The 27,882-nt window shown below is 53.2% G+C and overlaps 1 pseudogene; it reads left to right on the top strand.

The window, feature by feature from the left end:
- Positions 1-665: 665 nt before the first annotated feature.
- On the top strand, positions 666-27,882 carry LOC140650827 (receptor-type tyrosine-protein phosphatase F-like; annotated as a pseudogene).

The following is a 27,882-nucleotide window of genomic DNA, read 5'->3' as shown; positions in this document are numbered from 1 at the left end:
CAGTGCTTGGGCTCCAGGTCCCCAGGGCTCTCACCAGCTTGTTCCCAAGCAGCTGCTCTCAGCCCAGTCTTGAGCACCCAGCCACTTCTGCCAAAACCTTATCTTTCCTGCCCATGGCACGCACTGCCAGGTAATTAAGATCATCAGTGCACTTCAGAAGTCCTTTTTATCACAGTCCTTCCTAAGTTATCAGGCAGTAACAAGGTGAGGGTTGTCCTGATGTAGTCTCTGCTTGACTACCGCGTGAGTATGGAAGCTACATCTTCCTGCAAAACCCCAGTCCCGGAGGACCATGAACCAGCACTGCTCACAAGTCCTTCTGGGACCACTGATATCTGTGCCGGGAGAGGAGGCAACCCAGGTCTTGTGGCTAGTAGCTGCTCCTGCCAGAAAGCCTGAAAACTGTGGTTCTCAGATGAGAGCTCAGACAGCAGCAAGATTGCAAAAAGGGTGTGAAGCTGCCCCAGTGCACAGAAGAGAAGAACAAAAGCAGTGCTGACACTGGCGGAGGTTCCCTCTCCAATGAGGAAGCCTCTTGCACCATATGCGATTTCTCTGTATGGCTGTTTCCTTTCTGTGCTTGCACCTCTTGTAATCAGACGGGTGTGCTGTGAGGCAGCGAGCGGGGCTGAGACCTCAGTCTTGCCCTGGGAGCATAAGCAAACATGGCCCTGCAATGGTCATTTCTCCTGGTCCTCACACCTCTGCTGGCAGCACAGGGGCAGGAAGAGCCAGACCCCAACATCCACAGAGAACCCCAGGAAACAGGTAAGAAGTGCTCGCTCCTCTCCCTGTGTGGTCACTCCTCTCCCTGCAAGAGAAGGTTTGGTTTCGCTGCTCTCCTGCTGCAAGTTTGCTGTGCATCTATACTGCATGCAGGATGCAGTAGCTGTATCAGAGAGGACTGGAGTTGATGTCCATACCAGGGCCCAAGACACTCAGGCATCAGTCAGGTTGTGGTGGGGTGAAGCACTGTTGTGGTGGGGTGAAGCAGTGCAGGCAGCCTGCCTGTGTCCTCAGCACATGGGCTCATCCCATCCCGGGACCTGTGCCAAGGTCCCCACCTGACGGATCCGGGGCCTTGTCTCGCTGAGGGACAGGACAAGGGGGATGACCAGGATGGGGCAGGAGGGTCCTTCCCATCCCCATTAGGGTGGAATGGGCCTCCATGGGGCAGACAGTGGCAGTGGGGCAGGGTAAAGCTGTTGGGCAGAGATGGGGGACATGGGGACCAGACACAACCCAAGGGTCCCCCTTCCCAGGGCTCCCTGAGCAGATGTAAGGTACAATTGGGAAGGGGGAAACAGCCCAGTGGGGACAGTGGACAAGCTGCTCCCGCTGCATATTGCTGTCCCCTTCCAAGCACTCACAAAGTCCCCCCACGCTGGGGGGACCAGGGTGCCGGGCAGTATGGGGCTGTCCTCATTCAGCAGGGGGCCTGCATGCTGAATCCGCTGGGCCAGCTTCCCCCCGTCGCCCTGTCCCCCAGCTCTGAGCACTGGCAGCACCAGTTCCTGAAAAGCCACAGGCATGGCAATAATTTTGGGGAAGCGCCATAGGCCATGGGGCCTGGCACTCACCAAGGAAATGAAGCCAGATGACAGAGCTGTGTCCCAGCGCTGGGTAGGAGGTAAGTGCACACGGCAGTGCCACTGGGAGCGCGGGGAAGAGGAGAGCAGCTGCAGACAGAGGATGTGGTCGGTGTGTGTGGTACAAGTGTGAGCCAGTGCAGCACTGCTGCTCTGCTCGCCCTGTCACAGGGGCACCATGCACTGAGCAAGGTGCATTGTCTCATTGTCCTATTGTCCCCTTATTGTCTTACCGTGCTCTTCTCATAGGGTTTTTCTCTCCCCTGAGATGCCCCACATGTACGAAAGCCTCATCCCTTTACAGCCCCAGTGTGTCTAGGAGGCAGGTGGAGAAGCTTCTAGGGGATGTTTTCCCTGCAGAGGCAGGGTCTGTGATCCAGGCTGGCCCTGGCCCCTTTCTCATCAGCCTTGTTTGACATTACGCAGTAATTTAGTAGCAGCTGACAAGGAGCTTTAACTAGGACCGTAGCGGGTGCTAGGTAAAATAAGGCCACCCTCAAACCAAAAGGTTTTATGTTAGTGGGACTTGAATTTCAAACAGTAAATCCTGTGGGGAACACAAATGCTAAGAGATGCTGTGGAGGAGCATCTTGGGGCTGGACATCCTTTGGGCTGTGAACTGTGTGTTCCACCATGCTTCCATTTCCCATTACCATAGTACAGATTCAGGAAACAAGTATTTCACCTCCTATTCTTAAAACTCTGTCAGATGCCCTTTTGCATGGCAGAGCAATACAAGTTAAAGCACTGCCATTGCCCTGCTCTTCCCGCGATGCCTTGTTCAGTGACCTGCTTCACCGCCTCCTTTCCCTGGCATCGCTCACAAGCAGAGCATCCCCGAGGTCTCTCTGCCCCCTCCCCATGCTCACACTGCCCATCGCTCTTAAAGACTTAAAGACTCACTCGGCAGCTTTGGTTGCTAGCGACGAGTACAGAGATGCTTTAAGACCCGTGCATGTCTTCTTGGTGGCTTCCAATACCACTCTCCACTAGTGAAAATGGTGGTTGCTTTTCTTAGCTCCTCTCAGCAAGCACATGGCATCAAACGCAGCAAGACTTCAGAGCGCTTTGCTGTCACCTCTGTTAGCTGCTGAGCTGCCATGGGAAAAGGGTTGAACTTTACTTGCTGCTCCTTAGATTTCACCTTGTCTTTTATTCTTCATGTATGGGATAATACAATGTAAGAAAGTACATCTTTTGCTGGTAAGCAAAGGGCTGAACCCAAGAGTCTGACCTGAATTACCAGCACAGCTATTTCTCCTTTCTCCTGATCCTTCCTGACATCTGCTTCCGGGACACACTGGGGCTTTATTTTGCCTGCCAGACTCATAACTCCTTTACAATAGGGATGGGCAGTCCAGATATTTCTGTAAAATGTTTACTATATTCATGGGTATTAAACAATATTAACAAGGAGGGTATTCATTTAATAGCAGCAAATGAAGAAAAGCATAACAGTTAATCTCTGACTATATGAGGCAAATAGACTATACTTTTGTTACCACTCCTGTCTAGGCATTCAGCATTCTCCATTTTGCAGTGAGCACACATTACACATTACAAGAGCCTGTTTGGTCACATCTATACCATATTTTCCATGCTGAAAGTTTACTTGTCTCAGCCTCTTTCCTATAGTTGGGGGTGGAGGACCTGTGGGCGGCTGTCTGCATACCACGGTGCAGGGTTAAAAAACACAGTGTCTGATGACTGTTTCTTTACTCTCCCAGATGCTGTTAGTCCCTACAAGGCTAGAAGCTGTGCGTTTCTTTCCCCTTTCTCTCTGAGCACCCTCCCTTCTCCAGCAGTGCCCCGTCTCCCCATGCACAGGCGTGTGCATCTGTCTCCTTTGCACAAGTGGTAAGCTCCAGCCTGGTGAAACTGGGGCAGATCTGATACCCTCTGACTCACATGTGCCATGCAGCTTCCCATGGCCACCACCAAAGCACACAAACAGCCACCCTGGGTTAGAGCAAAGGCTCCTTTGCTCCAAGGAGCTCTTTTCCCATGGCAGATGTTATGGAGTTGTTGGGGAGGGAGTGTAAGAAAGAGGGTGAGGACAGAGGTGTCCCCCCCAACCTGTGCATCTCGACTGCACCCAGCAGTCATGGATTAGCTTCTCCCAGTGAGTCTCAAGTGGTAAGCACATGCCTGCCAGGCTTGGGCTTATCGTAGAACTGAGGTTGAATTGGATTGTATTCAGCTATGTTCTTGAGACAAAACCAGACATGGACTGAAAGTGTCTTCTCTTCCCCCTTCTGTGGGGAAGCAGAGACTTCCAGGCTCAACCCTCAAGCATTCATCAGAAATGACACCAGGAAGGGCTCTGAGCACCTGCAGATGCCTGAATGTAGATGGTATTGGTGCTGTGATGCCCTGCATGTCTTCAGCTCCTCTGCAGCACCAGGGGTGCAGGTAGGAGGCAAGCCCTGGAGGGGTTGTGCTGGCATAGGTGCTGCTAGCAGGATGCTCTGTGTACAGGAGGTAAATAGGCTTTGGCAGCCTCCCAGGCTGTCTTGCTGGTGTATGCTACCTCTTTGCAAGGCAAGCAAGCTCATTTTGTCATACTCGTCCCTCTGTCAGTGTTAATTCCCAGGCTAATTTCTGAGGCTGGTGCACTCCCCCACAGCAGCGCTCTCCAGGGTCTGGCTCCTCTGAGGATGGGGATGAGCTGTGGACTCTGCCTGTCTTTTCTGATCTCTCTCCACCTAGCCCTCGGGCTCTGCCCAGTGTGGTCCATGCCCAGCCTGGGTCTGGATGCTGCGTCAGCCCCTGTCTGCCCCATGCATGAGCATGACAGGGCTGCATCTGGCAGGCCAAAGTGCACAGGGGATCCTGCAGGGAAGAAAAAAAGGGGCCAAATGCTCACCACCACACCTCAGAGGGCTTGGAAAGGAAAGGACGAGTTGCAGAGGACGGGCATCCCACAGGTGCTTGCAAGGGGCCCTGCGGGCACAGCTGGGTCCAAGGAGGAGCAAGAGGGTTTGCCTGCAGGACTGCTCACTGGTGTAGTCCTTGTGCCCGAAGGGCAGACATGGCCACTGACACACCACTGGCACACGTGCAGTCTTTGCAGAAGCATGTTTCAGCCGTCTGCTCTTGCCTGATGCTGCACTGGAAATCATGCCAGTTTGCAGCAGCATCCTGCCACCCCCACCTAGCAGACACTGACAGGAGGACTGAGGAAGCCCTGGAGCAAAACTGTACCTCTGCCAGGCCCTTTTCACATGAAAAAACGAAAAGGGAAAAGATGCTGACATCTCTGGCAAAGGATTAGGGCTGATAAATGCCCAGGTTTAAGAGAAGTGATTCACTGGTCTCCTGATGAAAGTGGCCAGCCAAGTCAGAAATGTGTGGCTGTTGTGCCAGCTCAGTCCAAGGGATCCCTTCACACACGCTTCCAGCCAGGGAGCCTTACACAGCACCTATTTACTTGTACTTCAGTGAACCGTCCATAACTAAGGGAAAGGCTGAATCAATCCTAAGTGTCTGTCAACAATAATTAGCATAATACTGAATATGCCTAATTTCAGCATGCAGAAGCTTCACCTTTTAATAAAAAAAAAATCATAAACTTTAAACAAAGACTAATTCTCCTTTGTGCTACAGTAAGTCTGCACTGCATTACACCTCTAAAACAGCAACCATGAGATGTGGCCTTTTTAAACATAGTGTTTCCCCATGCTTCTGTAAGGAAGCACCATACAAGGCCAAAAAGCTCTAGAGAGGTTCATTCATGGTTGTATCAGCAGCAAATGCTTTGCTACACGAAGGGCACTAAAAGCTTTGGTGTGAGGCTCAGGGAGGGCTGGGAGCAAAGCAGAGCTCTGGCGTACCATTGCAACCACCCCCACTGGCAGAGAGTCGGTGTTTGTAGGAAGACACTGTCCCAGATATCTCTCAAAATTTGCACCTGTGTCAGCAGGTTGCACGTGAAGAATTTCTCTTTCCCTCCTTGTTTCCTGCCCAGCAGGTTACCATGTCCTGTGCTGCCGGTGGGTTTTGCATCACTGCGGGGACTATAACAGCTACCAGGAGGTATGGAAGCACTTACAAAAGGAAAAGCAATGAGCCTCCTTTGAACTGAGGGTCAAGACTGGGGCAGTCTGGGAGACGCCAGCCGTGCCATGAGCACTTGCAGCCCCCTTGGCTTCTGGAGCTGAACCAGGGTTGTCTCCAATGGAGGGGTTTCATTTCCTCAAACTGCTTCTTGCTTGAGGTCAGGCCCCACAAACCTCTTTTCAAGCAATGATTGTTCACATTTCTGCTGTGACTCTAAGCTGGAAGGATCCCTATCGATGAATAAACTTTGTACAGGCACAATCTTGGGCCCTGAAATGCAAAATGAAACATTGGAAATGCCTTCACAATTAGCTCTCACCTGCCTGAAAGAATTGCTGCTCGGTTTGCCAATCTGGTGGGATTTTATTCCATTTATTTGGCAGGGGCTTTATACTGGTCGAGATGATACAGCTGTTGTGGTCTGTTGACCTGCTGCACAAGGAGTGCAGAGCAATCATGGTTTAATGGTGAGTCCTAATGCCATTTGGGTGTGTTGGGAAGCAGTGCAAACTCACTGTGCCCGCCTGGCAGCACCCCGGTAACTTTGGACATTTGGGTACTTACAGCTGAATTTGTTGGATGAAGAGAGCTCACAGAGAGGTACATTTCTTATTACATGAAAATTGGTATCTGGTCAGAGGGTAGAGACCCAAATTAGTGCCAAGCAGAAAGACAGCAGCACTCCTGTCTAGAAACTAATGGAAAATGAATATGAAGATTTACTTCCATCAGTTGCCCAATCTACATGTTGCAAAATGCAACTAAACATGCAGCTGGTTAAATACGTACCTGCAGCCCCTGTCAAGTCCTTTCTGCCAACCCAGATGTGGGAGTGTTGCCCCTCCTGGGTGAGGATGGGAGGGATATGGGACAGGAGGTACCCAGTCCTAGGAGCCAGCGGGTATTTTGGGCAAGAGTTGGAAAGGAGTAAATAACAAGTGTAACCTGCAGAGCAAAAGCAAATTGGCATCTTGAGTGGGCTTTTGCTGCAAATAAGTGTGCACGTGGGTGGGAGCAGGTAGTGCAGGAGCTGCCCAGCAGGATGACGTGAATGCAGGTGAGTGGTGCTGGCAGAGACTCACTGGGGTTGGTGCCCTCCCACAGCCCCTGTCTTTGGGGGAGAGAGCGCAGGTCCCAACGGGCTGCTGGATCCCCCTGGCTGGGATCCCTCTGCAGTGAGTGGGTGGGCAGGAGGGCCTGCAGGAAACCCTCTGGCACTGCACCAGACCCCAGGTGCAAGGAGGGTTAATGCACCTGGGGTCTGGGGCCTCATCCTGGGAGGTACTCATCTCTGCCACCCCTCTGATGTGAGGGGGACCAGCACCCCTCTGGACAGGGCCTCCTCACCCCGAGGACACTGCCAGAGCTCAGCGATCCTCAGGACTCTGCCTCATGTCCTTTGCACACAGGAAGATGTAAAGCTCCCTCCAACTGGGACCCCAAGCTGCGATTTACTCCAAACCAGAGCAACTATGCCTTGAACCATTTGGTGCAGCTGAGCTGTGCTGGGGAGTATCTGCCATCTGTCCCCCAGATCAGATGCATTTCCAGCAGGACCCAGACCTTGTGGAATGGGACTGCCATCTGCAAGGGTAAGCACAGCCCTGCATCACCCTGATGCTGGGGTCCTGAGCTGGTGCTCAGGATAACAGGCCAGGAATGGGGGACCTGGACACTTTGGCTTTTCCTCCTGTCCTGGCAGTGCCAGGGCACCTTTTGTCTCAGCATCTTGCTGTGGGCAGCTGCCAGGGGTCTGTGCTCCTGGGGAGGGGTTCAAAGGCAGGAACAAGGGTCCTGTCACAGGGGGGCTACTGTAAGCCCTGTGCCTTCAAACAGTGCCTGGGTATATGGCCAAGGTGGTAGGAGTGGAAGGACCTCTGTGTGAAGGCTGGGGAGGAGCCCAGTCCCTGGTCAGCCTTACCTAAATTGAGCTTGAGTGAGGAAGCCTATGAGTCTGTAGGGATGGATGGGACTGCTCTTGGAGTGGCCTGCTGCCACCCTTAACTCTGCTCTAGGCTGCAAGAGAGGGATTTAGAGATGAATGTGGTAACCAAAGGAGCTGGACAGTGTCAAAATCAGGGCAATAGACCCCACAGCAGGCCCCTTCCCATCCTCCTTACACCCACTCCTTCTCCTCTGTGCAGAGAGATGCCAGCAGCCCCAGTGGGACTCAAGGCTCAACTTTGTCCCAAAGCAGAGGTTTTACAGGCTCAATGAAGAACTGACACTGAGCTGCCTTACAGGGGACACTCCTCCCCTTCCTGTGATCAGATGTGCACCCTTGCATTTCCTTGTGGTGTTGAATGCTGACACCACAGTCAGTCATGGCAAAGCCTGAGTCCCCCCTCCTGCCTGAGCATCCTCTGTCCCTGAGAAGGACTCTCACACGTTCTCCCTGACAGGAAATTGCCCAAAACCGCAGTGGGATCAAAGACTTCGGTCTGCACCAAACAAAAATAATTACAGGCTGAATGAAGAACTGACACTGACTTGCTCTGGAGATCTCAAGCCATCCTTCCCCAAGGCCAAATGTGCAAGGGAATTTCTACAAGTGAGTTCTGGAGAACCAGTCTATGGAGATGCCTGGTGGGGCAGGAACAGCACAGGTGCCTGGATGCGCATTGAGAGGGCCATAGGGTGTATTGGTAAGTGAGGCAGCAGCAGCTCTCCCATGTCCCCTCTCTACCCTCACCCTCGATAGCCAGTTGTGACGTTGCCCGGCTGAGCAGCAGGCAGGCGACAGTCCCTCCTTGGTGCTGTGTTGCCCATGCAAACTGTTGAAGAGGACAGCCCAGCCAGGACACAAGAGACAAGGTAGTGCCAACTGGGCAAGACAGCAGCTTCTGCAGTGGTTCCTGAGCAGTACACAAGGAGAGCCCCCGCCCAAAAAGTCTTGATGAGGGGTCACATCTTGGCAGATGGACATGTCACCTTCCCTCTCCCTTCAGTGGCTGGAGGGATTGCTGGGGATTTCTCTCCCACTACCTACCCCTGCCCTACCTCATCACCTCCCACCCCAACTAACACCCACTTTCTCCTCTGCCAGAAATGTGCCAAAGGCCACGGTGGGACTCAAGACTCCAGCTGGCACCAAACCAGGAGAATTACAAGAAGAACGAAGAAGTGATGCTGAGCTGTCCTGAGGGTTTCCAGCCATCCTTCACCTACGTCAAATGTGCGAGTGAAGTCCAGCCCATCAGTCATGGTGTTGTAAGAATTATACAGCCTAGACCATGGTAGGAATTATGCAGCCACCACCTAGATCATGATAGGAATTATGCGGACACCACCTCAACAGGGCTCGTCCCTAGGTTCCACTTTTTAACAGATCAGATCAACTCTTTTGTATATATTTATTCATAATGCATGCGATCTACAGCTCGAGCTGGGTGCCTCTCAAGAGGGACCCCTCCTGTCGATTGTTACCAGATTTTATAGTCTCTATAGGTCGCTTGATTTCCTGATGGCACTTCTGCTCATCCAATCCTGTTCGTGGAGTCGGGGGGGGGGGTCTTCTCTTCTTCTGATTTGCTCTCACAGCCTCCAGGCACCCTTTTTGCCTGTGTCTTGAGACATTTCCTTATCTTTTGTTACAGAATATCCTGTACTTAAAGTTTTACTTATACTTCCTTACCTACCAGTTACATTTCCATAGATAAAAAAAAGGTTAAAGTACAATTCATGAGGCCTAAGGCTTCATTTACTTTAGTCACTAGTGCTAAGCTCTGGCACAAATTAGTATCTCACTACATATGGGAAACCTGTATACACAGACCCATGTCTGAGAAGGGACAGCGGAGGTGGTTGGATCCGCATTCAGTCCAGCGTGGAGTGCATCAGTAGGGGAAGCATCAGGAGCTCTCCTGGCTGCCCTGTTCTGCCCTTCCTGAGGAGGGGAAGGCAGACTGTGCATGCTGAAAGCAGTGGGTGCGCTCTGTGACAGTGAGGACAGGGAGGCTGGGCCCTCTGCCCAGGGTGCAAGGGGGCAGTGCCAGGTGTCTTAGGAGCAGCGTAGCTCTGCTCCCACCCCTTGCTGGGGGAGCAAGTCCCCTGGTGGCCCCAGTGCCTGGGCTCTCACTCCTGTGGGCAGTGTACAGCGTGACTGTTGTGGTTTAACCCCAGTTGGCAATTAAGTACCACACAGCCGCTCACTCACCCTCCCCGGTGGGATGGGGGAGAGAATCGGAAGAGCAAAAGTAAGAAAACTCATGGGTTGAGATAAGAACAGTTTAATAATTGGAACAAAAATAATAATAATAGTAATAAATTGTAATGAGAAGGAAAACAAGAGAGAGAGAGAGGAACAAAACCCAGAGAAAAACCAGTGATACAACCGCTCACCACCCGCCGACTGACGCCCAGCCAGTCCCCGAGCAGCGATCGCTAGCCCCCGGACAACTCCCCCCAGCTTTATATACTGAACATGACGTCATATGGTATGGAATAGCCCTTTGGCCAGTTTGGATCAACTGTCTTGGCTGTGCCCCCTCCCAGCTTGTTGTGCACCTGGCAGAGCAGGGGAAGCTGAAAAGTCCTTGACTAGTGTCAACATTACTTAGCAACAACTAAAACATCAGTGTGTTATCAATATTATTTTCATACTAAATCCAAAACACAGCACTATACCAGCTACTAGGAAGAAAATTAACTCTATCCCAGCTGAAACCAGGACAGTTACCTGCAGGCTAGTCCTGTGCAGGGGTGGGATGCTGGGAATGTCTGCAGGTGACAGTCAGCATGGGAAGGTCATGGTTCTCCCATGGGACCACTGCCATGAGGTTTGGTGGCTGTAAAAGCAGCTCCTGCAAGGCCAGGATGAAATGTGTCCTGTTGTGCTCTCCCATGGCACCAAAGGATGACTCCAGCCACACAACTCAGAGGTCATGAGGCCAGAAGGACCCCTTTGTTAGTCCCTGTGAGCTGTGATGTAGCCCAGCTGGGGACACACTGTCCTTCGCTTCCCTCTGTCCCCCCTTCCATGACCTGATGTTTGACTGAATGGGGGCAGTTACCTCAAGCAGTGGGAATTCTCCCAAATTTTCATGTCCAGATTCTGAGCGCACTGTGACCCCAAACTCCTCTTGCTCCCCTACCCAGAGACCTGGAGTGACCAGTTTCAGCCTCTTGCTTCCCCTCCCTCCTGGCTGGGTGGGGAGCAGGGCTGTCTAACTGCAGCACCCTTGCAAGGCTAGGAGGGGAAGGGAAGGAAGTGACCCTCTTGCAATGTTTCCTTCACAGAGGTCCTCCAGGTTGTCCCTGGGACCTTGGAGATTTCCACAAACAGCGTCAAACTGAACTGGACCTGCAGGATCCCTGATGCCTGCCAGCGCATGCGGGCCATGTGCCGTCTGGAAGTGCCTTCCGGCAGTGCCTTCCTCCCCTCCCTGTGAGGCTGAGGAGGTGAAGGGAGAGGAGATGCTACATGGTCAGGAGGGAACATTTGCCTGTCCCCCTCTGCAGCCCTTCACTGTCTACAGTGTTGCCATCTCCCTGCCCCCCCAGCACGATCCTGTTCACACAGCTGCTCAGGACAAAGGAAATGGGTATGTGCCCACCTACATGAAATATAAAGGTGCCCTTCGCCTGGCAGCTCAGCCTGAGCATCTGCCCCCGCAATTATGGTCCTGCGATTTGGGCTGCTCAGAGCTTGTGGAGCTCTGGGGAAGGGGCTGTGCAGGGCCCTGGAGCACAGCACGTCCCCACCTCACTTTCCCCCTTCTCACCACACCATTGCTGCTCCTGCTGCTGCGGCACACGCACCTTTTGTGGGGGACAAACCCTGCTTGGGGGGGTCCCTTTGCAGCCCGTCCCCTGGACCAGGAGCTGCCTGCTCTGGGCTCAAGCCCCTCCTCATTAGCGCTGTGCGTGACCCCATCCTCCTGTGCTTCCAGTGCTGGACAAACTGGAGAAGCTGTGGCTGGATGCCAGCATGGGGTCCCTCAGGTGGAAGGTGCTGCCCTCCTGCAAAGGGAAGATCATTGGATACCAGGTACCAGGGGACCGCAGACTACCCATGGTCCCTCTCACCTTGCCAGGTGCCTCTCTGCCTGGAGCTGTGTGCAGGCAGCCTGGTTAGAGTGGGAAAGAGAAGGCTGTGATGAGTTGCAGGAGGAAAGAGAAGTTCAGGGCTCCTCTTGTGGGGGATGTCACCACAGCGCCTGCTGTGCAGCTCAGGCTGCTGTGGTGTCCGTGACACCTCCCCATCCCAAGGGATGGCCATACTTCCCCTCTGCCCCATCGCCCAGCCCCCCACAAGGCAGCGAGGTGAGTGCAGCCCCTGGCAGTTCTGCTCTCCACAGCCCCAAGATGGGTTTCCCCACCAGCAGCGCTTGCCCGCAGCTGCCTCCATCCCGCTCTCCCTGTCCCCATCTCCCCCAGCCCTCTCACCACCCTGCCTTGCAGGGAGCACCAGCTCATTGTGGCCGCAATGCACAATGGCACGGCGGTGGAAGGCACCTGCTTGGGGGAGCCACAGCCCTTCAACACCAGCCGGCAGCCTGGCGCCTATGTGGCCGCCGTGCTCAACCTCACTGCCCCCACAGACTTTGTGCTGGGCGATGGGATCCGCAAGCAGGGTTACCACAACGCTGCCCTCTGGCCGGTCTGGGACTACATGGCCCTTTCTCCACCTCATCTGCCGCTCACAGCAGGTACCCATCACGGGGGGGCTCCTGCTCCCCGGGGACGCTGCCAGCTGGGGCCGGGTCCCTTGGCTGGGTCTGGGCCAGCCGCCAAAGGCAAAAGGCAGTGCCGCACGGGCTCTGCTCCCGGCCCCTGTGCTGAGAGCCCGGGCGCCTTGGCAGGACAGTGTCCCTGGGGTCCTTGTCCACAGCTGGGGTATTTGGTGGCTGTGGGTGGGAGGCCTTTGCCCCCAGGGTGGGCAGTGGGGCAGGAGTGGCCTGAGCTCTCCCTCCCATCTCCTCCAACAGGCAGAGAAGTTCACCTGTGTGTGCTACAGCTTCTCTGTTGGTAAGTGGGCTCCTTACTCCCTGTGCCCGAGGCTCTCTCCCGCATCCCCCCCTTTTCCCAGCCTGGCTGCTTCCCATGGAGAGGAGCTGGCTGAGCACAGGAGTGGCAGGGTCTCATTGTGGGGGTGTAGAGGAAACCTTTCTTTTCCCATACATGGGGGTGCTGCTATAATTGACTCCTACTTCCATCTTCTTGGAAGTTCTCTGAATCTTGAGGCTATCTATGGTAGATGAGCTTTGGGCAACCTCGGGCCACTTGGGCAGGTGTGGCACAGCTGACAGCTGGACACTGTGCAGCATCCCTGCCATCATCGCATATTGCAGCTTAGTCCTAGTGCTCCCCTGGTGCATGTGCAACCCCAGAAATGCAAACACCTCACCAGGCTCTGGCCGTGCCTGGAGACAGTCAGCGAGACAGGGCCCATGCTGAAGGGTATCATACCAAGCAAGCACCTACTCTTTCTGCACCAGCTTAGCTATTCTCCAATGCAAAGCCTGCAGTGGGAGATGAGGGAAGTTGCTTTTCATCCCACGCCCCTATGGGATCTCCTGCCTCCTGGTTCAGGCTGTGTGAGAGTCTGGGCTGTGCTGGTTGCAGGGCAGGGGCCAGTGCCTCTTCTGGGCAGGATGGCCATGGTTATGGCTCTAACGCTGGTCATGGCTCTCCTGGCACTGGGGATTTTCCTGTTCTTCCTGCTCTTCAGGTCAGTATGTGCCTCACCTCTCATGCTCTCTGTGCTGCCATGGGGCATTCAGCTCCTTGCGCTGCCAGGGAGTGTCCAAGTGGACCCTGAGATAAAGCAAGGTGGGAGGCAACACCCTCTCCTCTGTCTCTCTCTTCTGCTGGTCTATGGGCCTGACTTGCTGTTTTGCAGGCAAAAGTACAACAGTTCAAAAACCTCGGAGAGCAACAGCATTACTGCTTGACCAACCTGATCTCCTTCTACGACAAGGTGACCCACCTAATGGATGAGGGGAAGGCTGTGGATGTTGTCTATCTAATCTAGACTTCAGTAAAGCCTTTGACACGGTTTCCCACAGCATTCTCCTGGAGAAACTGGCTGCTCATGGCTTGGATGGGTGTACTCTTCGCTGGGTAAAGAACTGGCTGGATGGCCAGGCCCAAAGAGTGGTGGTGAATGGAGTTTACTCCAGTTGGCGGCCAGTCACAAGCGGTGTTCCCCAGGGCTCAGTTTTGGGGCCAGTTCTGTTTGATATCTTTATCAATGATCTGGATGAGGGGATCGAGTGCACCCTCAGTAAGTTTGCAGATGACACCAAGTTGGGCGGGAGTGTTGATCTGCTTGAGGGTAGGAAGGCTCTGCAGAGGGACCTGGACAGGCTGGATCAATGGGCTGAGGTCAATTGTATGAGGTTCAACAAGGCTAAGTGCCGGGTCCTGCACTTGGGCCACAGCAACCCCATGCAAAGCTACAGGCTTGGGGAAGAGTGGCTGGAAAGCTGCCCAGCAGAGAAGGACCTGGGAGTGTTGGTCGACAGCCATCTGAATATGAGCCAGCAGTGTGCCCAGGTGGCCAAGAAGGCCAACAGCTTCCTGGCTTGTATCAGGAATAGTGTGGCCAGCAGGACTAGGGAAGTGACTGTCCCCCTGTACTCAGCACTGGTGAGGCCGCACCTCGAATACTGTGTTCACTTTTGGGCCCCTCAGTACAAGAAGGACATTGAGTTGCTGGAGCGTGTCCAAAGAAGGGCAACGAAGCTGGTGAAGGGTCTAGAGCAGAAGTCTTATGAGGAGCAGCTGAGGGAACTGGGGTTGTTTAGCCTGGAGAAAAGGAGGCTGAGGGGAGACCTTATTGCTCTCTACAACTACCTGAAAGGAGGTTGTAGAGAGGTGGGTGTTGGTCTCTTCTCCCAGGTAACAAGTGATAGGACGAGAGGAAATGGCCTCAAGTTGTGCCAGGGGAGGTTTAGACTGGATATTAGGAAATTTTACTTCACTGAAAGGGTTGTCAAGCATTGGAACAGGCTGTCCAGGGAAGTGGTTGAGTCACCATCCCTGGAGGTATTTAAAAGACGTTTGGATGAGGTGCTTAGGGACATGGTATAGTGGTGGTCTTGGTAGTGTTAGGTTTACGGTTGGACTCGATAATCTTAAAGGTCTTTTCCAACCTATATGATTCTGTGATTCTGTGATTATCCCCCTGCGAAGATGTCGAGGAGATGCAGTATGAGAAAAGTCTTGCATGCCTTGTCTAGACAAGCTGTCTGTTAAAAGCACAGGCAGGTTGCTTACAGGTTCTGTAAGGTCCTTACAGGAACAGGGGGATCAGAGCTGGCTGGCCTGGGGATAGGGACACCTCCCAGGAGAGAGGGACCTGCATGGGGAGGGGCAATCTAGGCTTTGGTGAGGTCCTGCCCACCAAAATGCCAGCTCAGTCCCAGCTGCAGTGCTCCAGGGCCAGCCGTCAAGTGCATGCTAAACTCCTGGCCCTGTGATCCCTGTAGGTGTGTGCAAGCTGAACACACAGATCCTGGTGAAGGAACTGCTGGAGGCTCTGAAGCGGTTTAAGAGGGCAGAAATAGAGGCAGAACAGACAGAGGATGAATCAATCAACAGGCATGGTGCTGGGCATCTGAGAGAGTATCAGGTCTGGTTGAGCTTTGTTTTCCCATCTAGCTGCACTGTCCACCCAGCCCTGACCCCTTCCTCGGGTGTGCGATGCAGTTGGCCTCGGCCAGCCTCAGAACATGTGCTAATGCAGGGTGCGCTTGTCTTCTTCTTCTGCAGAAACTGGCCTCCATTTTGTTGCATCCCTGCGATGCCAGGAAGGAGCTGTGTAATCAGAGCAAGAACTGCTACAAGAGCATCATCCCATGTAAGCAGAGGTCTCCAGGGGTTGGCACAGGCACTTGGAGGTGGTTGGGCAGTGCAGGGTGCTGGGCTGGTGTAGGTGCCCCTCTAGCTATTCAGCAATGCTGAGCTCCTCATCTCATCCCCTGTGGCCACTGAAACCCAGAGGGATTTTCCAAAATGATCATGTTGGCCCCACTGTTTTATATCCAGCTGGAGAATCCTGTTCTGCTCCTCAAATCTCCCTGCAAGCTTAATCATTCATCATTGTATACCTGTTCCTGCTGTTAGTTATTGAACACTGCCGTGTCCCATCCAGAGGTGGCTATCTGTGGGAAAGTGGAGGGAGTGACCCAATTTCTATCAAAGCTTAAAGCTCCTCTGGGCCCCACATGGTGTGGATATTTGGCCATTGCATTAACAGTCTTCCCCAAAAACATGTTGCATTTCCTGCTGTGCCATGTCAACTTTCATCTTGTTAGCTGTTCTTTACCTCTGAACATGTCCTGAGGCCTGTGGTGCTGCTGAGGAGGGAGCAGACAGTCTCAGGCTTTCCTAAATTACATCCCTGTCCTTAAACAGTCACTTTGTTGCTGCCCCAAAGAAACAGTCCACCGACTCTCATCTCCCTTCTCTTTCAGACGATCACTGCCACGTGGTGCTTCAGCCCTCTGACACGGGGAATGGCTACATCAGTGCCAGCTATGTGGATGTAGGTAGTGAGGAATTGCTGCCCTGGGCAGGGTAGGAGAGGTACCTGGGCAGGGTAGGAGAGGCGCTTGGCTGCACTGGGTGAGGACAATCCTGCTCACATGGGTGGCCCCAAGGTGTGGCACTTGCTGCCCTCAAGTGCTGGCAGATCTTGGGATGTCGCTTTCCTTGTGTCCTCTCTGAGCTGCCTGGAGTACTCTGGGTTTGTGTGCAATTGTCATCCATAACAAAAAGGGACCTGCTCGTGATGTGAGGGGACAGGAGTCAAGATGCAGCCTCTGGGTACCCGCTCTCTGTGCTGACTGGGAGTGGTGCTATGGGATACGCTGTGCTGAGGGCTCTGGGCTTTGGTGCCTGTGGGGATGGGTCCTTTATTTCATTCCTTGTTAAACATTTAACCCATGTGATCAAAGCTGTTTGAACCTCTCCCCCACAGAGCTACCTGAGTCCGCGCTTCTTCTTTGCAGCTCAAGGTGGGTGCTCCCATCCCTCATACTCAGGAGATGCCAGTCCCTGCTGCAAGCCATTTGGGGGGTGGGGAACTGGAACAGCAGCCTAGGAGCTGTTAATGGCTCAGACCAGGGCCCTGTATCTCCTGGGCCTCTGTCTTGGACAGTGGTTATGGCTGCTGCAGGGCATGGAAGGCCTCAGTGGCAGTTTGGCAGTGACCAGCTGGAGCTGGTCCCTGCACTGCCCAAGCTGAGGACATGGTCCTTCCACCCACAAGCCTGGCTTGTTCCCTTTGGCAGCTGGTGTGACAGGGACAAGCCTGCAAATGCCTGACACATCTGCACTCAGTGAACTCGGAGACAGGCTCCTTCCAACTGTGCAAAGCCAGGATGGATTAGTCTGCTCTGTGCAGCATGTGGTGAGGAGGTCTCAGGCTCCTTGCAAAGCTGCAGAAATGCTCTTCAGGAAATAGGACCCTAAATGTGGGAGCAGCTCACGGTCATCTTGAGGATCTGGATGGGGAAGCCCCTGAAGCAGCAGTGAATCCCTGATGTACCCTGGGTTCACCTGCCCTCCCTCTTCCTTGTCCCAGTTTCTAACACGGGTGATGAAGCCAAGGTGCCCAGCATCCCCTGCTAGGTTGCTGCTGTGCCCAGGCTGTGCAGTGTTAGTCCCCAGGCAGAGGGAAGCCCAGGGCTGCTCATAGCCTAGGAATGTCTGTGCCGTGCTTGGGAGCAGCTACACTCCCATGGCTTGGACACTGGCACAAGGCTCTTCTCTTCCTCCCCGAGGCCCCTTGCCTGGGACAGTGGTGGATTTCTGGCAGATGGTCTGGCAGAAGACCTCGGTCATTGTGATGCTGATGAGCTTAGTGGAGCAGAACAAGGTAGAGAAATTGTGCTCAGCTCAGGCCTCCCCGGGGCCCAGGCTTCCTTGCCTGCTTTGCTTTGCTCCCAGTGCAGCCATCAATAAGGGCAGAGAGCAGCTCCTGCTGGCTCAAGCACTGCTGGCTTGCAATGCTCCCCTAATGAGTTTGCTAGTGCTTAGCGGTCTCGCCGCTGTTGACAGACCAAGTGCGAGCAGTATTGGCCAGAGCAGGAGCAGGTCTATGGGGACTTCACCATGACACTCAACAACACCAGGACCACCACGGGCCTTGTCACATGCATCTTCTGCCTGCAGAAGGTAAGCCTGGCGTGTAGCTGTGATGGGGATGCAGGATGCTTCTGGGTTTCAGCAGCTGGTGGGAGGTCTCAGCTGAGAGACCCTGTGGTGAGCCCTGCGTGGTCTCCAGCACTGGCAGGTCAGCATTGATATTGCTGGATGCCATGCCAGGGCATCGGCCCCAGGTTTCTGTGTAAGGCAAAGGCAAGCAGTCAGCTCCAGTGGTCACCCCAGATGAGTATGGACTGATGCACATGGGCAGATCCTGCATACTTGAGGGCTTGGATGAGGTGATCACAAAGGGTATAAAAGCAGTTAATGGGTATAAAATGGCATCTCTGTACATCCAGGATTTCAGGATGATGGGACAGGTGCATGCCTATTACCTGGGCCAATTTTCAGAGAGTCCACATTGAAGCTCCATGGTCACTTGCAGCTCCTAAACCTGAACAGAGAGTTTATAGAATCATAGAATCATTTAGGTTGGAAAAGACCCTTGAGATCATTGAGTCCAACTGTTAACCTAACACTGCCAAGTCCACCACTAAACCATGTCCCTAAGCACCCCATCTACACATCTTTTAAATACCTCCAGGGATGGTGACTCAACCACTTCCCTGGGCAGCCTGTTCCAATGCCTGACAACCCTTTCAGTGAAGAAATTTTTACTAATATCCAATCTAAACCTCCCCTGGCGCAACTTGAGGCCATTTCCTCTCATCCTATCACTTGGTACTTGGGAGAAGAGACCGACACCCACCTCTCTACAACCTCCTTTCAGGTAGTTGTAGAGAGCAATAAGGTCTCCCCTCAGCCTCCTTTTCTCCAGGCTAAACAACCCCAGTTCCCTCAGCTGCTCCTCATAAGACTTCTGCTCTAGACCCTTCACCAGCTTTGTTGCCCTTCTTTGGACATGCTCCAGCACCTCAATGTCTCTCTTGTACTGAGGGGCCCAAAACTGAACACAGTATTCGAGGTGCGGCCTCACCAGTGCCGAGTACAGGGGCACGATCACTTCCCTAGTCCTGCTGGCCACACTATTCCTGATACAAGCCAGGAGGCTGTTGGCCTTCTTGGCCACCTGGGCACACCGCTGGCTCATATTCAGCCAGCTGTCGACCAACACTCCCAGGTCCTTCTCTGCTGGGCAGCTTTCCAGCCACTCTTCCCCAAGCCTATAGCACTGCATGGGGTTGTTGTGACCCAAGTGCAGGACCTTGCACTTAGCCTTGTTGAACCCCATACAATTGACCTCAGCCCATCGATCCAGCCTGTCCAGGTCCCTCTGCAGAGCCTTCCTACCCTCAAGCAGATCAACACTCTGTTGAGGAAATTATGCCACCTGCCAGGAATTATGCCACCGTCAACACCCTTGGCCTGTGTTTAGGGAATTACGCCACCTGCAGGAATTATGCCACCATCAACAGGGCTCGGCCCTAGGTTCCTGTTCAAAGAAGACGAGTCGCCTATCCGCTGAGTAAATAAGTGGTTTATTTATCCGACATGCAGAGCAGCTTGAGCTGGGTGCCTCCAAAGAGGGACCCCGAACAAAGAAATCCCTGGGCAATTATACCCTTACAATCTAAATTCCCCACCCCTCATGCAACAGTTCTGACCAGTAGTAATATTAGGGTCTGGGGTCTTCCCGTTCTTCATTGGGTCCCTTCATTGTCTCTAGGTGGGCCATTTCTTCTCTTATCTCTAAGGCTGCTGCGTCGGCTGACGATTGTAGCTGCCTTCCTTGCTTCCTTATCTTCCAGCTCGAACCGGCTCTGGGGCCTTCTTTTACTTAACTAGGTAAAAGTTCATCATATCTGGGTGAAAGTTCACAGCTTGTGGCCTAAGGCTTCAGCAAATTTAGCTACTAATGCTAAGCAAGTTATGCTAAGCAAGTTCTATATAAGTAGTATACCAAATCGCACCAATCTCTCCCACCCAACTTGGTGTCATCTGCAAACTTACTGAGGGTGCACTCGATCCCCTCATCCAGATCATTGATAAAGATATTAAAACTGGCCCCAATACTGAGCCCTGGGGGACACCACTTGTGACCAGCCGCCAACTAGATTTAACTCCATTCACCACCACTCTTTGGGCCTGGCCATCCAGCCAGTTCTTTACCCAGCGAAGAGTACACCTGTCCAAGCCATGAGCAGCCAGTTTCTCCAGGAGAATGCTGTGGGAAACAGTGTCAAAGGCTTTATTAATGGTTTAAGATAACTTACATAATGACATTTCTCATTGAAATTATGGAGAAAATCATACTGGGTGCTATTGAAAGACATTTAAAGAATAATGCAATCATCAGGCACAGTCAACATGGGTTCACAAAGGGAAAGTCCTGTCTAACTAATTTGATATCCTTCTATGATAAGGTCACCTACCTAGTGGATGAAGGGAAGGCAGTGGATGTAGTTTTTCTGGATTTTAGTAAGGCTTTTGATACTGTCCCTCACAGCATCCTTCTGGACAAGTTGTCCAACTGTGGGATAGATAAGCAGGTACACAGTGCACTGGGTGAAGAACTGGCTGAATGGCAGAGCTCAAAGGGTTACAATGAATGGGGCTACATCTGGCTGGTGACCGGTCACCAGCAGTGTTCCTCAGGGCTCAATTCTAGGGCCAGTTCTGTTCTATATATTTATCAATGATCTGGATGCAGGAGTTGAATGCACCATTAGCAAGTTTGCTGATGATACCAAACTGGGAGGTGCTGTTGACTCTCTTGAGGGACAAGAGGCCTTGCAGAGGGATCTAGATAGATTGGAGCATTGGGCAATGATTAATGGCATGAAATTTAACAAGTCCAAATGCCGGATTCTGCACCTGGGATGGAGTAACGCTGGGCACAAGTATAAATTGGGAGAGGAGTGGCTGGAGAGCAGCCCTGCAGAAAAGGATCTGGGGGTGCTGGTTGACAGCAGGCTCAATATGAGTCAGCAGTGTGCCCTGGCAGCCAAGAGGGAAAACTGCATCCTGGGGTGCATCAAACACAGCATAATCAGCCAGTCAAGAGAGGTGATTATCCCGCTGTATTCAGCATTGGTGCGGCCTCACCTTGAGTATTGTGTGCAGTTCTGGGCCCCACAATTTAAGAAGGATGTGAAGGTCCTTGAATGCATCCAGAGGAGGGCAACAAAGCTGGTGAAAGGGCTGGAAAGCAAGTCCTATGAGGAGCGGCTAAGGACTCTGGGCTTGCCTGGTTTGGAGAAAAGGAGGCTGAGGGGTGACCTCATTGCTCTCTACAGCTTCCTGAGGAGGGGAAGTGGAGAGGGAGGTGCTGACCTCTCCTCATAGGACGCATGGGAATGGTTCAAAGCTGCACCAGGGGAGGTATAGACTTGACATTAGGAAGCATTTCTTTACCGAGAGGGTGGTCAAACACTGGAAGAGGCTTCCTAGAGAGGTGGTCGATGCCCTATGCCTGTCAATGTTTAAGAGGCATTTGGACAATGCCCTTAATATGCTTTAACTTTTGGTCAGCCCTGTAGTGGTCAGGCAGTTGGACTAGATGATCGTTGTAGGTCCCTTCCAACTGAAATATCCTATTCTATTCTCAAGACAGGTACTTCTGCTGAAGTTATACCTCAGATAATAAGCAAAAACTGAAGGAGCTGCAAGGAGGGGAAAACAGGTACAAAATAAAGAAGTTGCAGTTATATATATTCTTGTATTTTTCTTGTCATGCCCAGAGCAATGTCTAGCTGAAAGGTAAAGCTTCAAGAGCACCTGATGGTGAGAAATAGCAGTTCATTAGTTCAGGCCAAGTGAATGTGATTGTTAGGGAAAAATACATGATGGGCTGGTACAAAAGTGACTACATTCATATCAGTGCAGTACCAGCCTTAGGAAATGCCTTATTTGGGGAAGCCAGGGCTTTTGATGACTATGAAAAGACTCTACACTGAGATTATTTTTTTTCCTCTGGGGCACAAGCTGCTTTTACTGCTCTGAGTTCACTGTTCACAGTATGGGGAAGCAGAGAACAAACTGAATTGTGTGGCTGTGTGCTGGGTGAATTTGCCCTTTGCTGTCTGATGAGCTATAGTGGAACAGTCTTTGTGGTGGGGGTGCTGGGGGGAACACTGTGTGCTGGTGCATCCCTGCCGTGGTTTTCTCCACTGCTCCCTACTTGTTGGCATGCAATTACTTTGTGCAATTTTCCAGATTGGTTCCTGCTCCCTCCTCCCAGCCATGTCTTCCTCTCTGCAGGCAGGCTGTGCTCTCCCAAGAGTGGTGGAGCAGTTTCACTACCTACTGTGGCCAGACCATGGGGTCCCTAGAAACCCTGCCCAACTCCTGTGCTTAGTGGAGATGGTAAACAAGGTCCTGCACTTGGGTCAGGGCAATCTCAAACATGGATACAGACTGGGCGATGAGTGGGATTGAGAGCAGCCCTGCAGAGAAGGACTTGGGGGTACTGATGGATGAAAAAGTGAATATGAGCCAGCAATGTGTGCTAGCAGCCCAGAAAGCCAATCCCATCCTGGGCTGCATCAAAAGAAGTGTGGCTAGCAGGTCGAGGGAGGTGATTCCCCCCCTCTACTCCACTTTCATGAGACCCCACCTGGAGTACTGCATCCAGCTCTGGGGCCTCCAGCATAAGAAAGACATGGACCTGCTTGAGCGGGTCCAGAGGAGGGCCACAAAGATGGTCAGGGGACTGGAACACCTCCCGTATGAGGACAGGCTGAGAGAGTTGGGGTTGTTCAGCCTGGAGAAGAGAAGGCTCCGGGGACACCTTATAGCAGCCTTCCAGTACTTAAAGAGGGCCTATGGGAAAGATGGGGAGGGACTCTTTCTCAGGGAGTATAGTGATAGGACAAGGGGTAATGGTTTTAAACTGAAAGAGGGTAGATTTAGATTAGATATTAGGAAGAAATTATTTACTGTGAGGGTGGTGAGACACTGGAACAGGTTGCCCAGAGAAGTTGTGGATGCCCCCTCCCTGAAAGTGTTCAAGGCCAGGTTGGATGAGGCTTTGAGCAACCTGATCTAGTGGAAGGTATCCCTGCCCAAGGCAGGGGAGTTGGAACTAGATGATCTTTAAGGTCCCTTCCAACCCAAACCATTGTATGATTCTATGATTCTATGATTCTATGAACAAGATGGGGTTGGAAGCACCTGCCAGACCCATGCTGGTACACTGCAGGTACTGGGCTGGGAGTGCTTGGGTGCCCGGGCAAGGCTGGACAGGGCAGTGCTGAACCTCACTTTTCTGTATCCTCAGCACAGAGATCAGGCGGACGGGTACCTTCGCCCTGGACTTCCTCCTGAAGATGGGGAAGGCCGAGGGGAAGGTTGATGTGTTTCACTGCGTGCAGAGGCTGCAGGATCAGCGAGCCAGCATGGTGTGGACCAAGGTGGGGAGAGTTACCTGCTCCCTACACTGTCAGGCTGCAGATCTGCTTCCCACCCTTCCCAGGGATGTGGCGTGCAAAGCCACACTGGCCATGCCATTCATGGTCTAGCCACAGGGACTGGAGCTGCCAGGTGATAGAGACTGCAGGATCTTGTTTTCAATGCTGTGTCCAAACCTAGTCAGGATCCATGTTCCCCTGAGACCCTCTGAGATGCCAGCAGCATTCATATGCACCAGTCGTCCTGGTATAGAAGGGCTGTCTTGTAGACAAGGAGCATGCACAAGAGTCCACATGTCCTTCAGGCTTTCAGGATGTCTGCCCTCGTGGCATCTTCTGGGCAGCAGTGTCCTGGCTTAGGGACTACATCCCCATGTCTGCTCAGTGCTGGAACCCTTTGGAGGAAGCCATAGGTTGGGCAGGACCATCCATCTGCTTGTAGGAGGACAAACTAGTATCGTGGTTTAAACCCAGTTGGCAACTAAGTACCATACAGCTGCTCACTCACCCTCACCCCCCCCGCCCTGGTGGGATGGGGGAGAGAATTGGAAAAAAAAGTAACACCTGTGGATTGAGATAAAGACAGTTTAATAGGACAGCAAAGGAAGAGAAAAGAAGAAGAAGAAGAAGAAGAAGAAGAAGAAGAAGAAGAAGAAGAATATACAAATACAAAACAAGTGATGCACAATGCAATTGCTCACCACCCGCTGACCGACGCCCAGCCAGTCCCCGAGCAGCGATCGCTACCCCCTGGCCAACTCCCCCCAGTTTATATACTGAGCATGACATCATATGCTATGGAATAGCCCTTTGGCCAGTTTGGATCAACTATCTTGGCTGTGCCCCCTCCCAGCTTCTTGTGCACCTGGCAGAGCATGGGAAGCTGAAAAGTCCTTGACTAGTGTAAACACCGCTTAGCAACAGCCAAAACATCAGCATGTTATCAATATTATTCTCACACTAAATCCAAAATACAGCACTATACCAGCTACTAGGAAGAAAATTAACTCTATCCCAGCCAAAATCAGGACAACTAGTTTACTAGTTTTCTGGTTTTCCTTTCCCAGAGCAGGGGTCTGGTCTGAGAGGGAGCATTAAACCACAGGAAGATGATCTTGTCTGGGTTGTTGCAGTTGCTGGCTGTTTCTCAGAGCAAGGCTGTCTGCACTGAGAGGTGTCTGGCCTCAGGGCCCCATGGCAGGGAGGTGAAGGATGGACCTAGCTCATTCCTGGCACAGGTCGATGTCAGTGAGCTGGTGGTCTGGAGTCCCAGGGCTCCTCGTAGAGCTGCTCCAGACTGTGCAGCTGACCCGTGTCCTCATGCAGGAGCAATACACCTTCTTGTACAAGGTGCTGCTCGAAGGCTTGCTCTGTGGCAGCACCAGGGTCCCAGTGGAGAGCATTGCCAGCCATGTCCACTGCCTTTGAGACGCTGAGACCTCAAGGCACAACAATGTTCTTGAGAAGGAGTTCAAGGTACCACCAGGATCTGGTGCATTGGGTCTGGTGCTGCAGGGGCTGGTCTGTGGTGCCTCCCCCCTAATGCTCCCCGCCCAGCTGTGGGATGGAGATGAGGGAGCATTTCTCTGGGGTGGCTGAAGAAGGAGAGGAGCTGACAGGCAGGACTTGCTTGGCTGAATCTTCCCTACAGGCCCTGCAGAAGTTTTCCAAGTTGTTCCAGCTCCTGCCATGCAAAGAAGCAGAGAAACCCAGCAACCAGCCCAAGAACAGCAAGCCAGGGATCCTGCCAGGTACCGCTGGCAGGGCTGGGCTGCCCCTTGCTCTGCGACCCAGTGCCTGAGAGCAGTGTGGGGGGACGATGCTGCCCTGCTGCTTCCTTCCCCAGCACCATAACACTGGCGGATTCTGCCCAGAGCATCATTTTCTGGTTGGCAGTAAATATAGATTAGGCTGGTCCCTCCATGGGAGCGAGACCCATCCCTGGTTCCTTCTGGGCTTGCTGGAGGCATGTGTTCATGGGGTATCCCTGGGATAAACATGTCCCTGGGTCTATTCTGTCCCAGAGGAGGAGCCCAGATGAGGCATTAGGGAGCAATCAGGAGGGTGGCCCTGCTGTGCCTCTGTGCCTCTGCCCATGGGGTTTTGGACATCCTGTGTCAGGCAGCCCTGAGCTTTCATGGCAATGGGGCTGGTCGTGACTGTTCATCTGAGCCTCTCTAGCCCACGCCGCAAGGAGCCACACTGACCCCACCGCTTGCAGGGAAAACCCCATACCTCTGTGTGGGGAGCTGAACCAGCTCCGGGAGCTGGACAAGGTCAGCAGCCCATGCGCAGCCCTCCCCTCTCCTGGCTCCCCATGGGGCCAGGCAGTGTGCTTTCTGCCTTTGCCACTGCATGGCTCTTCTCACAAGAGCTCTGCTTGCCACAGGAGCCCACTGCAAGCTTGTGGGCTCCACCTGGGAGAGCCGTGAGGGCAGTCCCAGCACCATGACACTACAGCGGTGGGGTATCCCCACTCTCACAGCAAGGGGGAACAGGGGCATCCCTCGGGTTTTGCTTACCCGTGCCCAGGTGTCCTCTCTACGGGAGTGTTATTTTTCTGGCTGTAGCACCATGGGTTGGTCCCAAGCGCACAGCTGGCAGAGCACCCACATGCACACTGTGGTTTATGGGCGAGGGGCTGGTGTGAGTGCACCCATGCAAGGCGCTGAGCTCTGCCACATGTGTAGGTCGGGGCTGTGTGTGATCACATGCGTGTCTCCCCCCAGACATATGTGGAGTTCTGGATCACCCAGGATGAAGCTGCCTACGGCTGTTTCCACATCCACTTGATCTCGGAGGAGCCCAGAGTTGGCTTCACAGCCTGAACACTTGCCCTCACCAACAGGCAGCAGGTGGGCTCTTTGCACAGAGATGGCAAAGTCCTTTGAAAACAGCCTTTGCAAGAGCTGGGAGCACCAGACGGACTCCAGCGTCAGTAGGCTTTGATTTGGGGTCAAAGTCACAGCTGAGGATGGCAGAGGCTGCAGTGGTCAGAGGGATCTGATGGGGTCCTGGAAGGGCACTGGCCAGAGCAGGGCCTTTCACCTTGGGAGAGAGATTAGTCCCAAAAGGGTGAGGCTGCAGGCAGAGGTACAAGGAAAAGGCAGAGGTACAAGCAGAGGTACCTCTGCTGCAGGCAGAGGTACATTTGTGTACCTTTATAACTTGGAGGACAGCAGCCGTGGATAGAATCTTTGCATCTTGGTGGTGGTTTGTGGATGGGGACAGCTATTACAGGTAGCTGGGTGCTGGACTGGCATCAGTCTGAGCTACACCTGGTGGTCAGCTCTTATCTTGTGCTCTGTCCATCTGCCAGTCTCAGAGCACTTGACAGAGAAGGGCAGAGTTGCTGTCTGGGACTGGGCCATCCCACTGTGGAGCTGCTCCCTTGATCCAGTGTGCAAGGCTGAGCCAGGACTGGCACACGCTGTCCCTCCATGAAGCTGATGGGTTTCTTCTCTGCCCAACCCACTGACTGTCTTCCCCACTAGCTCAAGAAGTCTGCACTGGAAGCCCGGTTCTGGCAACTGAAAGACTGGCCCATGAAGCAGCATCTTCCCCCATACCCTGCCACCATCATCAGTCTGCTAGGGAAGGTGGAGACACACCAGTGGCAGAGCCAACATGGACATATCCTCATCGCCTGCTGGTGAGCGATGTCTCTTAGAGGAGCAGCCGTGGCACAGAGCTGGCTCAGCCCAGGCTGTATCAGTGAACTCGAGTCACAGCTCCATCTCAGCTCAGGTGAAGGGTGGACATAGGGACATGAATTCATCTGTGTTCAGGGAGGAAGGCTTCCCCATGGAGGCTGGCTTGGTGCAGGATCTGTGGACAAGACCATCCCGAGAGCCTGCATGGCTAGTGGGACACCTCTGAGGCTCAGCACTGCCAGGTGATCCCAGGGCAAGTTACTCTCCCCTTGCTCTCCTCCACAGGGATGGTGCCAGCCAGAGCAGGATCTTCTGTGCTGCCAGTTTCCTGTGTGAGTAGATCCAAAGCGAGGGGCTGGTGGATGTATCCCAGGCTGTGAGGATGCTGAAGAAGCAGCAGAGACAGCTGATTAAAGATGTGGTAGGTGCTGACTTCAAACCCAGCTGGGATGGCAACACTGGAGCAAGAGCCATAGCCTGGACTGTCCCAGCAGTTGCCCTAGCACCTATGTGCTCAGATCGTCCTGGGGGCAGCAGGGGCAGATAAGACCTCTGAAAACCCTGTTTTCTGCCGCTGGGACATACCTACTCACTCAGAGGCAGGTTCTGCAGAACCAGATGGGCGCTGAGGCATCCTGCGGGCTGAGTTGCCCCTTTCTGGTCCACCTGGCCTGCTCAGCAGGGGGTTGCACTAGTGGGTGCTCAGGTGCCTGCCCTGCACCCACCTCACCACCCAGTCTGGTTGCTAGAGGCCATCATAGGGTGAGCATCCCGGATGGAAGTGAGCAGCAGACACTTTGTGCCATGGATGCTGGCTCTCCTCTGGAGACCAGCTGGCTCCAGCACTGGGGGTAGCCCAGTCCTCAGCTACTGGAGCACACGCCTGTGATTCCTCAGCAGGGGAAGGTGGGCTGCAAGTGGGAGGAGGAGAGTGAGCTGTGCCTGCACCTGGCTTGCTCAGGGAGCTGTTGGCAACCAAAGCTGGCCTTCTACTGCAGGTGTTCATGTACGAGGTACTCACATGCATCCTTCTGTCCACAGGAGCAGTATGGGCTCTGCTACGAACTAGTCCTCAGTTACTTGAATCCATTTGAAACCTATGGGAATTTCAAGTAG

This window comes from Ciconia boyciana, chromosome 4, assembly GCF_034638445.1.
Source record: "Ciconia boyciana chromosome 4, ASM3463844v1, whole genome shotgun sequence".
In the NCBI taxonomy this organism is placed as follows: Eukaryota; Metazoa; Chordata; class Aves; order Ciconiiformes; family Ciconiidae; genus Ciconia; species Ciconia boyciana.
Note: the sequence above shows the minus strand (reverse complement) of the source record. Positions and strands in the feature narration are given on the sequence as shown.